General features: G+C 47.1%; 1 pseudogene; it reads right to left on the bottom strand.

The window, feature by feature from the left end:
* Positions 1-592: 592 nt before the first annotated feature.
* Positions 593-16,832, bottom strand: part of LOC115619043 — a 45,082-nt pseudogene continuing 28,842 nt past the window's right edge.

Raw genomic sequence — 16,832 nt, 5'->3', positions numbered from 1 at the left:
TCCTTGTGCCTCTTGTTTGCTTTTCCCCTTGCTTACAGAGGCAACCGATATTGGCATGGATTGGTCCTTTGGTTTAGCTGCAGTGTCTGCCACTAGGGTTGGAGTGGCTGCAGTGTCTTTCACTGTGGTTGGAGTGGCTGCAGTGTCTGTTGTCAGGTTTGGTGTCGTTGCTGTGCTTGGGGCTTGAGTAGCTGCGATGTCTGTTGCTTTGCCATCAGATCCAGGAACATCTTTTTCCAGAGACGCTCTGTAGGCATAGGCCAAGCCCCAGCATATTGCAGTAGTTGTCCCTCTCTGGTATTGCCAGAACAACAGCACACCTCGTCTAACTGTTCTGCTAATTTTTCCGGATTTCACACTTTTTCAGGGGTGAAGTTCCAAAGCACTGGAGGGGCTAACTGGCCTAGGAGCTTGCCCATATGATCCCACACACCCTGCCACTCGTGACTGTCCAGCCTCGGGGAAAATCACTTGGTGGTCCTCTTACATCGTTGTCTAACTGTAGACAACTAGTAAGTTTACTAGAGGGTACCATTACACCCATGCCTTTAAGAGTTTTTAGGAGTCCATATATAATAATATCTCTATATATCTAAGAGTGAATCTGGATTGCCTGACTAACAGCTGTCTAGCAAATGGGGCACGATGGCATTTCCTTTTCACAGATTTTTTTGGCACAGTCCATGCAGAAGAGTTTGTGGCTGCAGGGGACCAGGGCCGCAATGACTTTACTCTCGAAGCAGATGATGCAGTCGTGCTTCTATCTCAACTCAGGGGGCGAGCTGGACATGGAGTCACAGTTGGAAGAGGAATAGAATCATAGAATCGTAAGGGTTGGAAAGGACCTTAAGATCATCTAGTTCCAACCCCCCTGCCATGGGCAGGGACACCTCACACTAAACCATGTCGCCCAACGCTCTGTCCAACCTGGCCTTGAACACCGCCAGGGATGGAGCAGAGCCTTGAGGCATGGGTGTAATGGTACCCTCTAGTAAACTTACTAGTTGTCTACAGTTAGACAATAGCTGTTGGTACCCTTGGAGAAAGCAGAGATGCATATGGGAAGGCTGGCTTGGTGACTGGTGCTAGGTGATCCAGACTTTCTGAAAACATAGGTGACAGGCAAGGAGTAGATGGCTGGCTCACTCGGCACTGAGGCTTGGCATTACTTGCAGAGTTGCTACCTGTCCTGGGTTCAGCTGTAACAGTTATTTTTCTCCTTCTTTGTAGCTGGTGCAGCGCTGTGTTTTCAACTTTAGTCTGAGAACAATGCTGATAACACACTGATGATTTAGTTGTTGCTAAGTAATGCTTACCCTGATCAAGGTCTTTTCAGTGTCTCATGCTCTGCCAGTGAGGAGGGGCACAGGAAGCTGGGAGGAAGCAGAGACAGGACACCTGACCCAAACTAGCCAAAGGGGTATTCCAGACCACAGGACATCATGCCCAGTATATAAACTGGGGGGAGTCACTCGGAAAGCCCAAATCACTGCTCAGGTCGGGCTGGGTGATTAATTGTATTTGGCATCACTTGGGTTTATTATTGTTTTTTTCCCCTTCCCTTTTTAGTTTTATATTCTCTCCCCTTGTTATTTCCCTTATAATTTTTATTTTTTTATTATTATTATTATTAGTGGTGGTAGTAGTAGTTTTGTATTATATTTTAGTTATTGGACTGTTCTTATCTCAACCCATGGGGTTTACATTCTTTCAATTCTCCTCCCCATCCTCCAGGAGTGGGGGAGGAGAAGGGGGGAGTTTGAGAGTAGCTTCATGGTTCTGAGTTACTGGCTGGGCTTAAACTACAACACTACCAAATCCAGAGAGAGGGTTTACAGGTTCAAAAGGAGTCAAATGGTTTGGGAAGGTGTTGGTAAGGAGTCATATGCTGGAGAGTTGACTGCAAGGTCTTCCGTGCCAACTGAAGGCAGTGTTTCTCTAAAACAGAAGTTGCCTGTGCTGAACGGACTCATTGGGCTCAAGTTAGCCAATCTGACTTTTGCTTCCAAAAAAGTAATCTGTGGAGCCACTTCCCAAGGAGCTAGAGCTGTCATTTCTATAATTAGAAATCATTCTGGTACAGCTAGGAAGGACAGGATTAGAAGGAAGCCATGCAGACCTGAGAGTGCCTCCTTGAAAGCTCGCATCCATACCATTGTAATGGAAATTGTTCTCCTCGCTCAGCTAGATGTAGTTCCCAGTGCGCATGGCTATATACATTTCGATCTCCTCGCATGCGCGGTCGATGTTTTCGGGCATTCCCATAACTTCGAAGACAGGCTCCTTGTCTCTGCTGGGAGTGACTATGTAGGTATGAGTCTGCTGCTGAATTCTTTTGATTGTAGCTCCTTCCTTTCGTACCAACCACTAGCCCAACTACATGGTAAGGCACCCTGATTTGGACTGTTGTCTGACCTGTCAGGTTGGGGGTACATGACAAGCCTCCCAGCGCAGGACTGTTCTTGTTGTGTGATGCTCTGATCATGGAGAAGTGTTCGGCAGCTGAGATAATTTCCCTTTTGGCCATAGCTACATCCTCTTTTCGTCCAGTGACAACAAAGATGGGTTCTTCTCCACGAACAGGGGTCTTAATGTAAGTATGTCTTGGCCCTTAGTGCTTTTATTTTGCAACCTGTTTAAAGGAAACACATGCAAGTTTAGCAAGACATGTAAGTTTAGAAAGCAATAACAGAGTCATCTATTTTAAGCTGCTTAAGAGTTTCAAGAAACCATAGGGTGAAATCAGAAGCAGCTGGTTTTATCTCTGCAAGTGTCATGGGTTCAGCTATAGTCATGGGTTCAGCTATAGCAGTCATTTTTCTCCTTCTTAGTAGCTGGTGCAGTGCTGTGTTTTTTAACTTTCGGCCTGGGAACAACGCTGATAACACTGATGTTTTTAGTTGTTGCTAAGAAACATTTACTCTGACCAAGGACTTTCTCAGTCTCGTGCTTTGCCAGGGAGGAGGGGAAGCCGGGAGGAAGCAGAGACAGGACACCTGACCCAAACTGGCCAAAGGGGTATTCCATACCATGGCACATCATGCCCAGTATATAAACTGGGGGGAGTTACCTGGAAGGCCCAGATCACTGCTCAGGTTGGGCTGGCTATCGGTCGTCGGGTGGTGAGCAATTGTATCCTCTCCCCTTGTTATTTCCCTTATCATTATTATTATTAGTGGTAGTAGTAGTGGTTTTGTATTATACCTTCGTTAATGGACAGCTCTTATCTCAACCTGTGGGGTTTACATTCTTCCAATTCTCCTCCCCATCCCTCCGGGAGCGGGGGGAGGAAGAAGGGAGGGGGAGTGAGCGAGCGACTGCATAGTTCCGAGTTACCGGCTGGGCTTAAACCACGACAGTTCTTTGTGGCGCCCAACGTGGGGCTCGAAGGGTTGAGATAACGACAGATCTGACCAGAGTGTGTCTAATCATATTTGTGATAAGCATCCATTGTTACGACTCATCACAATGTTGATTTATTTGCTCTCAGAGTTGTTGCGCTTGATCTCAGAGTTTCAGCATGTCGTACCTTACTTACAGCCAGTATTTGCTGTTTTAGCGTTTATCGGCTGGGGGGCCTGGGCTAAGGTTCTTGTTTCACTGTACTTCATGGTAATGACTTGTAATACAATAGACTCATTGATCATGAGACTAGTCTGGCTTGCGTTCCCAGCATGGTTATCACCTCTATACTTTGGGAGGTACATAATGAAACTTTTTAGCAATTACATATCTTTTCTTTTCTCCTTGGGGGGTCAACCTACGAAGGAGGAATTCCCTTACACTCCCCGTTCCCCCACGAGCCTGTTTGCAACAGCATTTGAGAGTTCTGAAGGTTTTCGATGGCCTTTGAATACCCTTGAAACCTGCCTGCTGATTCTGCTGAGGATCAGCATGTTGGCAAACATACGGAGTGTGTTTTACCCATGGCCATCCCGCCCTGGGAACACCCTATTTCGTCTGATCTCGAAAGCTAAGCAGTATCGGGTTCAAGTCTGGTCTAGGGTTAGATGATGATATAGGAGGACCACCAAGAGATTTTCCCTGAGGCTGGACAGTCATGAGTGGCAGGGTGTGTGGGATAGTATGGGCAAGTATCTAGGCCAGTGGGCCCCTCCAGTGCTTTGGAACTTCACCCCTGAACAAGTGCAACATCTGGAAAAACTAGTAAAACACTTAAACGAGGTGTGCTGTCGTTCTGGTTATACCAGAGAGGGACAACTCACTGCAACATGCTGGGGCTTGGCCTATGCCTTCAGAGCCCTGCTCAACACTAACCTTCAAAGGGAAAAAAATGTCTCTGGATATGATGGCAAAGCAACAGACAATGGAGCTACTCCAACTCCAAGTACAGCAGCCACTCCAACCACAGTGAAAGACACTGCAGCCACTCCAACCACAATAATAGACACTGCAGCTAAACCAAATGGCCAGTTTGTGACAATATCGGTTGCCCCTGTAAGCAAAAGTAAACAAGAGGCACAAAGAGCAACCCGTGCAGTGAAGAAAGATGAAGTCCCAATGCAATTACTACAGGGGACAGCATCTGAACAAGCGTTATTAATATGCGAATCAGAGGAAGAGGAAGAGGAAGAAGAGGTGACTTCTCAACCCTGGACCTCGACCGAGCTGCGGAATATGTGAAAAGATTTCAGCTGTTTTCCAGGGGAGCACATCATCACCTGGTTGCTCCAATGCTGGGACAATGGGGCTGACGGTCACAAATTAGAAGGTAGGAAAGACAAGCAGCTGGGATCACTTGCTAGGGAAGGAAGAATTGACAAAGCAATTGCAAAAGAGAAATGAGCCCTCAGCCTTTGGAGGCAGCTCTTGGCAGCTGTGAAGGAAAGGTTTCCCTACAAGGACAATGTTATGAGTCGCTCAGCCAACTGGACCACGATAGAGAGAGGCATCCAGTCTCTGAGGGAATCAGCCATTCTAGAGATGATCTATCGTAGGCCAGATGCCAGGAACACATCCGTAGATCCAGATGAAGTTGAATGTACAAGACCCATGTGGCGGGAACTTACACGGAGTGCGCCATCATCATATGCCCACACATTGGCATCAATGACCTGGAATGACATAGCACCACCAAAAGTGGATGAAGTGACTCGTCAACTCTGAGAGTTTGAAGACAATCTCACCCCTTCCATCATTTCAGCTGTGGAAAAACCATCCCAGGAGTTCAAACAATGGAGAGACGTTCTCTCTGATCTATCCAGCTCCCCACCTGTACCAACCCATGTCTCAACTATTAACAGAAGGTGCCCTACTGCTCGAGAAAGAAAAATATAGGAGGTACATGCCACGGGCCACCCTATGGTTTTACCTGCGGGATCATGGAGAAGACATGAGAAAGTGGGACGGAAAACCTACCTCAGTTCTGGAGCAATGGGTGCGTCAACTGAAGAGGAGAACAATGGTCAAGGATGATCCTCCCATGAAAGCTGCTGCTCCAGTCTCTGGCGAGCAGTTTCCCAGATGGAGTGGAAGAGCTGATTTTATTCCAGCTCCTGTAATAAGGGATATCAATCCCTTTCAACAAGACATAGGTGGACAATCTTATGATCACTATTAGAGGGGCCCTGCCTCCAGCCAGGTGGAGGAGAGAGACAATCGGGTTTACTGGACTGTGTGGATCAGATGGCCTGGCACATCAGACCCACAGAAGTATAAGGCTCTAGTAGATACGCCACGTAGATGCTCATATACCCAAGAGTCAGGCCACTGAGGAACACCAGAACAACCAACAGATGGATAAAGCTGCTAAGATTGAAGTGGCTCAGATGAACTTAGATTGGCAACATAAGGGTTAATTATTTTTAGCCTGGTGGGCCCATGACACCTCAGGCCATCAAGGCAGAGATGCCACATATAGATGGGCTCGAGATCGAGGGGTGGACTTAACAATGGACACTATTGCCCAGGTTATTCACAAATGTGAAGCATGTGCTGCAATTAAGGAAGCCAAATGATTAAAGCCTCTCTGGTATGGAGGTCGATGGCTGAAGTACAAGTATGGGGAGGCCTGGCAGATTGACTATATCACACACTCCCATCAACCTGCCAAGGCAAGTGCTATGTGTTTACCATGGTGGAAGCAACCATCAGATGGCTGGAAAACATATGCTGTGCCCCACACCACTGCCCGGAACACTATCCTGGGCCTTGAGAAACAAGTCTTCTGGGGACACAGCTCCCCAGAGAGAATTGAGTCAGACAATGGGACTCATTTCCGGAACAACCTTATAGACACTTGGGCCCAAGAGCATGGCATTGAGTGGGCCTGTCACATCCCCTACCATGCACCAGCCTCTGGGAAAATCGAATGGTAGAATGGGCTGTTAAAACTACACTGAGAGCAATGGGTCATGGGACTTTCAAACATTGGGACACACATTTACCAAAAGCCACCTGGTTGGTCAACACTAGGGGATCTGCCAACAGGGCTGGCCCAGCCCAATCAGAACTTTTACGTACTGTAGAGGGGGATAAAGTTCCTGTGGTGCACATCAAGAATTTGTTCGGGAAGACAGTCTGGGTTATTCCTGCTTCAGGTAAAGGCAAACCCACTCGTGGGGTTGCTTTTACTCAGGGACCTGGATATGCTTGGTGGGTAATGTGGGAAGATGGGCAAGTCCCATGTGTACCTCAAGGGGATTTAATTTTGGGGGAAAACAGCCAATGATCTCAATTGTATGCTGTTGCCTGCTATATAACACATCTATAGCCCACCAGCTAGATATCTTCAGGTCACCAGCAACTGACCCTGACTTCCCTCCGATCATCACCCCAACAAAGAATGATTTTTGACGAAACCAGACGAGCTCAGCAGTGACCAGACGAGTTCAACGGTGTCATCAGCAGGCAACAATCCAACACTACACACCATCCCTCCTGCCCTGAAAGACTATTACAAGAGATGGAGCCTGACATCATGGACTGGATGAATTCAGCAACTTTATAGGGATTGGTCTGTGGACTAAGGAGTGATATCTCTCTCTTTGTGTGTCATTGTGTGTGTATATATATATATGAGACAACAGCAATGGTATATTGAAAAATGTGGGATCTGAGCGTGACGTGAATGGTATGGAATAAGGGGTGGATACTGTCCTGGGTTCAGCTACAGCAGTCATTTTTTCTCCTTCTTAGTAGCTGGTGCAGTGCTGTGGTTTTGACTTTCAGCCTGGGAACAATGCTGATAACACCGATGTGCTATATTGAAAAATGTGGGATCTGAGCGTGACCTGAACGGTATGGAATAAGGGGTGCAAGCCACATTAGAGAAAGCAGTATCAGCTTCTACCTATTATTTCCAGAAAGGCCTCTCACACTTGTAGCCACAAACTATTTCAGCAACGTTTCTTGGGCTGGTTTAGTTCATCATCACCTCAAATGCTATTAGACTGTGAACAAACATGGATGGCTTTTTATCTATGACGGCCACGTTCATAATTATCCCATAAATACTGGTGGGTTGTGTTTTTTTTTTCATTGATTTATTATCCTTCAGTTATTTTTAGGATCCTGCAAAAGGAGTAAAGGCACACACACACACGCATGTAAGTCTGCTGATGCTCTAGCTTTTCATTGACAAGCGTAACCTAAAACCAAATTAAAAATTTACAAGGGAGAGAAGGTTCTGTATCATGACCTGTGTAGGATATAGATAAAATTATTGATTTACTGAGAACTCTTTATTTGCTTCTTGGCATCAATAAGTGCTATTTAAACCTTACTCTTCCCTGTGGGATGAAGGAGCCACTTCTTGAACTGTCAAATAGGAGTTCAAGCAGTTCGTTGCATGCAAATAAGGCATACTATGCAATATTACACACGTACATGGAATTTCTCTTGTTAACTAGGTAAATACAGTCCAAAAGAGAAACAAAAAGTTAACTGAACATTTGTCTTTGATTTTGGGGGACTGAATTATAAAGTTTGCTAGAACACAGTGGCATCAGGCTCTTTCCTAAGATGCTTAAGGTGTTTTGGCATGATGCCTACAGAAGCACCTCTTACCCATCACAGGACCAGAAAAGCAGGTAGTGCAAAATTAAGAGACAACCAGATCCATAACATGCAAGACAGGCTACTGGATTAAGTCTTAACTGAATTTAGCCTGTATTAAAACAAATTCAAAGGAATATCACGCTAAATGTCATTTTATAGCAAACCTCATCTTGAAACAACTATAAGCAACATTTGCAGATCAAGTGTTTTAAGCATCATTTCACTTGTAGAGTGAAATTTGTTCCGATTTTCCTTATTTACTTTAAGTGTCTCATAATTGTGTGGGTACATGAAATAATAGCCTCTGGAAACTGTTTTGTCAGTCCCTTGCACCCAAGATACCACTACCGAGAACAACTTTACAGTTAAAAAGCCACTCAAAGATGCACTTTATTCAGGACTATCTACTAATAAAAAAAGGCAAATATGCAGATTCTGGTTGGAATAGTGGGAAGGAAGAGCTGCTTCTTGCAGGGCCCCTGTACACAGCAAGGACAAAGGTTGAATACAACAGCCCTTTGTTTCCAGGACACAGCTGGAGAGGAAGTTCATTATCTTCAACAGCTCCTTGAGGCCTCCACCAGAAAGCACAGGGAGGAGCACAGGAGGTCTCTGGCAAGGGAAGGAGTGAGGAACAGGCAGTTCTGTGCAAAGGAGGGAATGCACACCTGAGAACCAAACAAGTAGTTAAGCAAGAAGAAGAGTGAGTATGCAGGAGAGAACAAACCTGTAAGCCTCAACCTCCCACTACAGCCCACCAAGAAGGGCACTAGTGCTCTACTACATAAAAAAGGGAAAACACAGGCATAAGATTCCTTAGCGAAGTAGCAAAGCACACATCCTTTGAACACATGCCATTTCCCTGCTCATAACAGACAGCAGCACCTCATTTTGGTGCTTTGCTTTAACTCCCTCCATCTTTTGTTTGCATTTCTCCCTAAGTCAATCTGCTCACCTGCTCTGCTTCGCATTCATTCAGTTACTAAGATGTTGGGTTCAAAACTTAAACCCACAAGAATCCCTAAAATGGTGCCACTGAAGTTTTCACACCAATCAAGCCCTCTTTACTGGAACACCTAAAACTGAAGTTAGTCTCCTGATGTGTATCAATTATTCCCAATTTACACAGATTACTTTTATTTACTCCATTCAGCCAAGTATATAAACTTATTTCCTAAAAATTAGAGGCAGCATTTCAAGAATACTTCACACAAGACATGCACATATATAAATAGCTACGTAATTCTTTATTATATACCACAGTTGTCGTGGTTTAAGCCCAGCCGGTAACTTAGAACCACACAGCCGCTCGCTCACTCCCCTCCTTCCTCCCACCCCCACCGCCCCCCCAATCCCAGAGGGATGGGGAGGAGAATCAAAAGAATGTAACTCCCACAGGTTGAGATAAGAACAGTCCAGTAACTAAGGTATAATACAAAACCACTGCTACCACCACCGATAATAATAATGATAAGGGAAATAACAAGGGGAGAGAATACAATTGCTCACCACCCGCAGACCGATACACAGCCCGACTCGAGCAGCGATCTGTGCCTTCCAGGTAAATTCCCCCCGTTTATATACTGGGTGTGACGTGCTGTGGTATGGAATACACCTTTGGCTAGTTTGGGTCAGGTGTCCTGTTTCGGCTTGTTGTTGCTCAGGGCCCCATTTGAAATCATTCTTCTTCCGGGTCATGCGATAGAGAGGGCTTACAATCTGACTGTAATTTGGGATGTGCATTCTCCAGAACCCCACAACACCTAAGAAAGCTTGTGTTTCTTTCTTGTTAGTTGGTGGAGACATTGCTGTTATCTTGTTGATCACGTCTGTGGGGATCTGGCGACGTCCATCTTGCCATTTTATTCCCAAAAATTGAATCTCCTCTGCAGTTCCCTTGACCTTACTCCGTTTCATGGCAAAACCGGCCTTCAGCAGGATTTGGATTATCTTCCTCCCTTTCTCAAAAACTTCTTCCGCTCTATCACCCCACACGATGAGGTCATCAATGTATTGCAGGTGTTCTGGAGCTTGTCCCTGTTCCAGTGCAGTCTGGATCAATCCATGGCAGATGGTAGGGCTGTGTTTCCACCCCTGGGGCAGTCGGTTCCAAGTGTACTGGATGCCTCTCCAAGTGAAAGCAAACTGTGGCCTGCATTCTGCTGCCAAAGGGATTGAGAAAAATGCATTGGCAATATCAATTGTGGCATCCCACTTGGCTGCCATTGACTCCAGTTCATATTGAAGTTCTAGCATGTCCGGTACGGCAGCACACAATGGTGGTGTGACTTCGTTCAGGCCACGACAGTCTACTGTTAGTCTCCACTCTCCATTAGACTTTTGCACTGGCCATATGGGGCTATTAAAGGGTGAGCGGGTCCTGCTGATCACTCCTTGGCTCTCCAGTCTATGGATCAGCTTAAGGATGGGAATCAAGGAGTCTCGGTTGGTGCGATATTGCCGCCGGTGCACTGTTGTGGTTGCAATTGGCGCTTGTTGTTCTTCGACCTTCAGCAACCCCACAACAGAAGGATTATCTGAGAGACTGGGCAAGGTGGACAGCTGCTTAATTTCCTCTGTCTCCAAGGCAGTGATACCAAAAGCCCATCTATACCCTTTTGGGTCTTTGAAGTACCCTCTCCTGAGATAGTCTATGCCAAGGATGCATGGAGCCCCTGGACCAGTCACAATGGGGTGCTTCTGCCACTTCCTCCCAGTCAGGCTGATTTCAGCCTCCAGTACAGTCAACTCTTGGGATCCTCCTGTCACTCCAGAAATATAAATGGGTTTCACCCCTTGATACCTTGATGGCATCAGGGTACACTGTGCACTGGTATCTACTAGAGCCTTATAATTCTGTGGGACTGATGTGCCAGGCCATCTGATCCACACAGTCCGGTAAATCCAATTATCCCTCTCCTCCACCTGGCTGGAGGCAGGGCCCCTCTAATAGTGATCACAAGATTGTCCTCTTATGTCTTGTAGAAAGGGATTAGTATTCCTTATCACAGGAGCTGGAGTAAAATCAGCTCTTCCACTCCATCTGGGAAACTGTTCACCAGAGAACGGAGCAGCAGCTTTCCTGGGAGGATCATCCTTGACCATTGTTCTCCTCTTCAGTTCATGCACCCGTTGCTCCAGAGCTGAGGTAGGTTTTCCATCCCACTTTCTCATGTCTACTCCGTGATCCCGCAGGTAAAACCATAGGGTGGCCCGTGGCGTGTACCTCCTATATCTTCTCTCTCAAGCAGTAGGGCGCCTTCTGTTAATAGTTGAGACATGGGCTGGTACACGTGGGGAGCGGGATAGATCAGATAAATCGTCTCTCCATTGTTTGAAATCCTGGGACAGTTTTTCCACAGCTGAAATGATGGAAGGGGTGAGATTGTCTTCAAACTCTCGGAGTTGACGAATCAGGCAATCCACTGTTGGTGATACTCCGTCATTCCAGATCATTGATGCCAATGTGTGGGCATATGATGATGGCGCACTCCGTGTAAGTTTCCGCCACATGGGTCGTGTACATTCGACTTCATCTGGATCTACGGATGTGTTCCTGGCATCCGGCCTACGATAGATCATCTCTAGAATGGCTGATTCCCTCAGGGACTGGATGCCTCTCTCTATCGTAGTCCAGTTGGCTGAGCGACTCATAATATCGTCTTTGTAGGGAAACCTTTCCTTCACAGCTGCCAGGAGCTGCCTCCAAAGATTGCGCGCTTGCTTCTCTCTTGCAATTGGTTTGTCAATTCCTCCTTCCCTAGCAAGTGATCCCAGCTGCTTGGCTTCCCTACCTTCTAGTTCGTGACCGTCGGCCCCATTGTCCCAGTATCGGAGCAACCAGGTGACAATGTGCTCCCCTGGAAGACGGCTGAAATCTTTTCGCATATTCCGCAGCTTGGTTGAGGTCCGAGGTCGAGAAGTGACCTCTTCTTCTTCTTCCTCTTCCTCTGATCCACACAGTAGTAACACTTGTTCAGATGCTGTTCCGTGTAGTAATGGCGTTGGGTCTTCATCTTTCTTTGCTTCACGGGTTGCTCTTTGTGCCTCTCGTTTGCTTTTGCTTACAGGGGCAACAGATATTGTCACAAACTGGCCATTTGGTTTAGCTGCAGTGTTTGTCACTGTGGTTGGAGTGGCTGCAGTGTCTGCCACTAGAGTTGGAGTGGCTGCAGTGTCTGTTGCCAGGGCTTGAGTAGCTGCTGTGCTTGTCACTGGGGTTGGTGTAGCTGCTGTGCTTGGAGTAGCTGCGTTGTCTGTTGTGGTCAGGGTTTGAGTAGCTATTGTGCTTGTCACTGTGGTTGGTGTAGCTGCTGTACTTGGACTAGCTGCGTTGTCTGTTGTGGTCAGGGTTTGATTAGCTGCTGTGCTTGTAGCTGGAGTAGCTGCTTTGTCTGTTGCTTTGCCATCAGATCCAGAGACATTTTTTTCCCTTTGAAGGTGCTGCATAGTGTTGAGCAGGGCTCTGCAGGCGTAGGCCAAGCCCCAGCACGTTGCCATGATTTGTCCCTCTCTGGTATAACCAGAACAACAGCACACCTCGTTTAAGTGTTTTACTAGTTTTTCCAGATGTTGCACTTGTTCAGGGGTGAAGTTGCAAAGCACTGGAGGGGCCCACTGGCCTAGATACTTGCCCATACTATCCCACACACCCTGCCACTCATGACTGTCCAGCCTCACGGAGAATCTCTTGGTGGTCCTCCTATATCATCGTCTAACCCAGACCAGACTTGAACCCGATACTGCTTAGCTTTCGAGATCAGACGAAATAGGGTGTTCCCAGGGCGGGATGGCCGTGGGTAAAACACACTCCGTATGTTTGCCAACATGCTGATCCTCAGCACAATCAGCAGGCAGGTCTCAAGGGTATTCAAAGGCCATCGAAAACCTTCAGAACTCTCAACTGCTGTTGCAAACAGGCTGGTGGGGGAACGGGGAGTGTAAGGGAATTCCTCCTTCGTAGGTTGAACCCCCAAGGAGAAAAAAAATGATATGCAATTGCTAAAATATTTCATTATGTACCTCCCAAAGTATAGAGGTGATGGCCACGCTGGAAGCACAAACCAGACCAGTTTCATGATCAATGAGTCTATTGTATTACAAGTCATTACCATGAAGTACAGTGAAACAAGAACCTTAGCCCAGGCCCCCCAGCCGATAAACACTAAAACAGCAAATAGTGGCTGTAAGTAAGGTACGACATGCTGAAACTCTGAGATCAAGCGCAACAAGTCTGAGAGCCAAATAATCACCATTGTGACGAGTAGTAACAATGAATGCTTATCACAAATATGATTAGACGCACTCTGGTCAGATCTGTCGTTATCTCAACCCTTCGAGCCCCACGTTGGGCACCACAAAGAACTGTCATGGTTTGAGCCCAGCCATTTAGTCGGAACCATGCAGCCGCTCGCTCACTCCCCCCCTTCTTCCTCCCCCTGCTCCCGGAGGGATGGGGAGGAGAATCGGAAGAATGTAACTCCCACAGGTTGAGATAAGAGCAGTCCCGCAACTAAGGTATAATACAAAACCACTACTGCTACCACCAATGATAATAACGATTAGTGAAATAACAAGGGGAGAGGATACAATTGCTCACCACCCGCCGACCGATACCCAGCCCGACCCGAGCAGCGATCTGGGCCTTCCGGGTAACTCCCCCTGGTTTATATACTGGGCATGACGTACTGTGGTATGGAATACCCCTTTGGCCAGTTTGGGTCAGGTGTCCTGTCTCTGCTTCCTCCCGGCTTCCCCTCCTCCCTGGTAAAGCATGAGACTGAGAAAGTCCTTGGTTGGAGTAAACATTACTTAGCAACAACTAAAAACATCGGTGTTATCAGCGTTGTTCCCAGGCTGAAAGTTAAAAAACACAGCACTGCACCAGCTACTAAGAAGGAGAAAAAAATGACTGCTACAGCTAAACCCAGGACACAGGGAAGCAGGCATTGACAAGGCGATTGGAAAAAGGACCTAGTCCCTCCGCCTATGGAGGCGACTGCTATCAGCTGTGAGGGAAAGGTATCCCTCCAAGGAAGATGTGTGTAACCCAGGGAAGTGGATGACAATGGAGAGAGGTATCCAGTACCTAGGGGAATAGGCTATGCTAGAGATGGTGTATATTGAACCGAACAAAGCGCAGTTACCCACATATCCAGACAGAGTCCAGCGCACACCAGTCATGTGGCAGCAAGTGGTACAAAGTGCATGATCGTCATATGCCAACTCATTGGCAATAATGAACTGGAGAGTCACAGACACACCAATGGTGAATGAATCGGCTTGCCAACTCCAGCAATATGAAGTAAATCTCTCTTCCTCCCTAAGGTCTCATGTCTTGGCTGTGGAAAAGCTGTCCAACAATGTGAAAAATCGTGCCAGCGATTCCCCAAGGATAGATCCTACTCCCCACCTGTACAGACCAGCATCTCAGCTATTAAAAGAAAGTGTCCTTCCTCTCAAGAGGTACCCTGTGGTTTTACCTGAGACACCACAGAGAGGACATGAGGAAGTGGGATGGAAAAGCTACCGTAATTCTGGAGAAATGGGTACATGTATTGCAAGGAAAAACAACCACAAATTGGAGTTCTTCCAGAAGAGTTGTTGCTCCAGTCTCCAGTGGGCAGCTTCCCAGACAGAGTGGGAGGGTGACCTGATCCTATAGTAATGAATACTAATACGTTCTTACAACAGTCAAGTGGAGCATCCAATGACAAGGCATAGAGGAGCCCTGCCCCCAGCCAGGTGGAGGAGAGGGACAACTGATTTTACTGGACTCTGTGGATTAGATGGCCTGGTACACCAGAGCCACAGGAGTATAAGGCTCTAGTAGATACTTGTCATGGTTTAGGCCCAGCCGGAAACTCAGAACCACGCAGCCGCTTCCTCACTCCCCCACTTCTTCCCCCCGCTGCTCCCAGAGGGATGGGGATGAGAATCGAAAGAATGTAACTCCCACGGGTTGAGATAAGAACAGGCAAGTAACTAAGGCATAATACAAAACTACTACTGCTACCACCAATGATAATAACGATAAGGGAAAATAACAAGGGGAGAGGATACAATTGCTCACCACCCGCCTACCGATACCCAGCCCGACCTGAGCAGAGATCTGGGCCTTCCGGGTAACTCCCCCCGGTTTATATAGTGGGCATGACGTGCTGTGGTATGGAACACCCCTTTGGCCAGTTTGGGTCAGGCGTCCCCTCTCTGCTTCCTCCCAACTTCCCCTCCTCCCTGGAAGACCATGAGACTGAGAAAGCCCTTTACTTAGCAAGAACTAAAAACATCGGTGTTATCAGCGTGGTTCCCAGGCTGAAAGTCAAAAACACAGCCTGCACCAGCTACTAAGAAGGAGAAAAACGACTGCTATAGCTGAACCCAGGATGATACTGATGCACAGTGTACCCTAATGTCATCAAGCCATCAAGGGGTAGAACTCATTTGTATTTCTGGAGTGACAGGAGGATCCCAAGAGTTGACTGTACTGGAAGCTGAAATCAGTCTGACTGGGAAGGAGTGGCAGAAGCACCCCACTGTGACTGGTCCAGAGGTCCCATGCATTCTTGGCATAGACTATCTCAGGAGAGGGTACTTCAAAGACCCAAAAGGGTATAGATGGGCTTTTGGTATAGCTGCCTTGGAGACAGAGGAAATTAAGCAGCTGTCTACCTTGCCTGGTCTCTCAGAAGATCCTTCTGTTGTGGGGTTGCTGAAGGTCAAATGCAACAAGTGCCAATCGCAACCACAACAGTGCACCAGCGGCAATGTTGCAGCAACCGAGACTCCCTGATTCCCATCCATAAGCTGATCCGTAGACTGGAGAGCCAAGGAGTGATCAGCAGGACCCGCTCACCCTTTAATAGCCCCATATGGCCAGTGCAAAAGTCTAATGGAGAGTGGAGACTAACAGTAGACTGTCATGGCCTGAACGAAGTCACACCACCATTGAGTGCTGCCGTACCGGACATGCTAGAACTTCAATCTGAACTGGAGTCAAAGGCAGCCAAGTGGGATGCCACAAGTGATATTGCCAATGCATTTTTCTCAATCCCTTTGGCAGCAGAGTGCAGGCCAGAGTTCACTTTTACTTGGAGGGGCATACAGTACACTTGGAACTGACTGCCCCAGGGGTGGAAACACAGCCCTACCATCTGCCATGGATTGATCCAGACTGCACTGGAACAGGGGCAAGCTCCAGAACACCTGCAATACATTGATGACATCATCGTGTGGGGTGATACAGTGGAAGAAGTTTTTGAGAAAGGGAGGAAGATAATCCAAATCCTGCTGAAGGCCGGTTTTGCCATAAAATGGAGTAAGGTCAAGGGAACTGCAGAGGAGATTCAATTTTTGGGAATGAAATGGCAAGATGGACATCGCTAGATCCCCACAGACGTGATCAACAAGATAACAGCAATGTCTCCACCAACTAAAAAGAAAGAAACACAAGCTTTCTTAGGTGTTGTGGGGTTCTGGAGAATGCACATCCCAAATTACAGTCTAATTGTAAGCTCTCTCTACCAAGTGACCCAAAAGAAGAATGATTTCAAATGGACCCCTGAGCAACAACAAGCCTTTGAACAAATGTAACAGGAGACCGTTCATGCAGTAGCTCTTGGACCAGTACGGACCGGGTAAGATGTGAAAAATGTGCTCTACACCGCAACAGTGGTGAATAGTCCTACCTGGAGCCTCTGGCAGGAAGCACAAGGGAAAACTCGAGTTCGACCCCTAGGGTTTTGGAATTGGGGATACAGAGGATCTGAGGCCAGCTATTCTCCAAGTGAAAAAGAGATACTGGCAGGCTATGC

The sequence above is a fragment of the Strigops habroptila genome, chromosome W, assembly GCF_004027225.2.
Source record: "Strigops habroptila isolate Jane chromosome W, bStrHab1.2.pri, whole genome shotgun sequence".
NCBI lineage: Eukaryota > Metazoa > Chordata > Aves > Psittaciformes > Psittacidae > Strigops > Strigops habroptila.
Note: the sequence above shows the minus strand (reverse complement) of the source record. Positions and strands in the feature narration are given on the sequence as shown.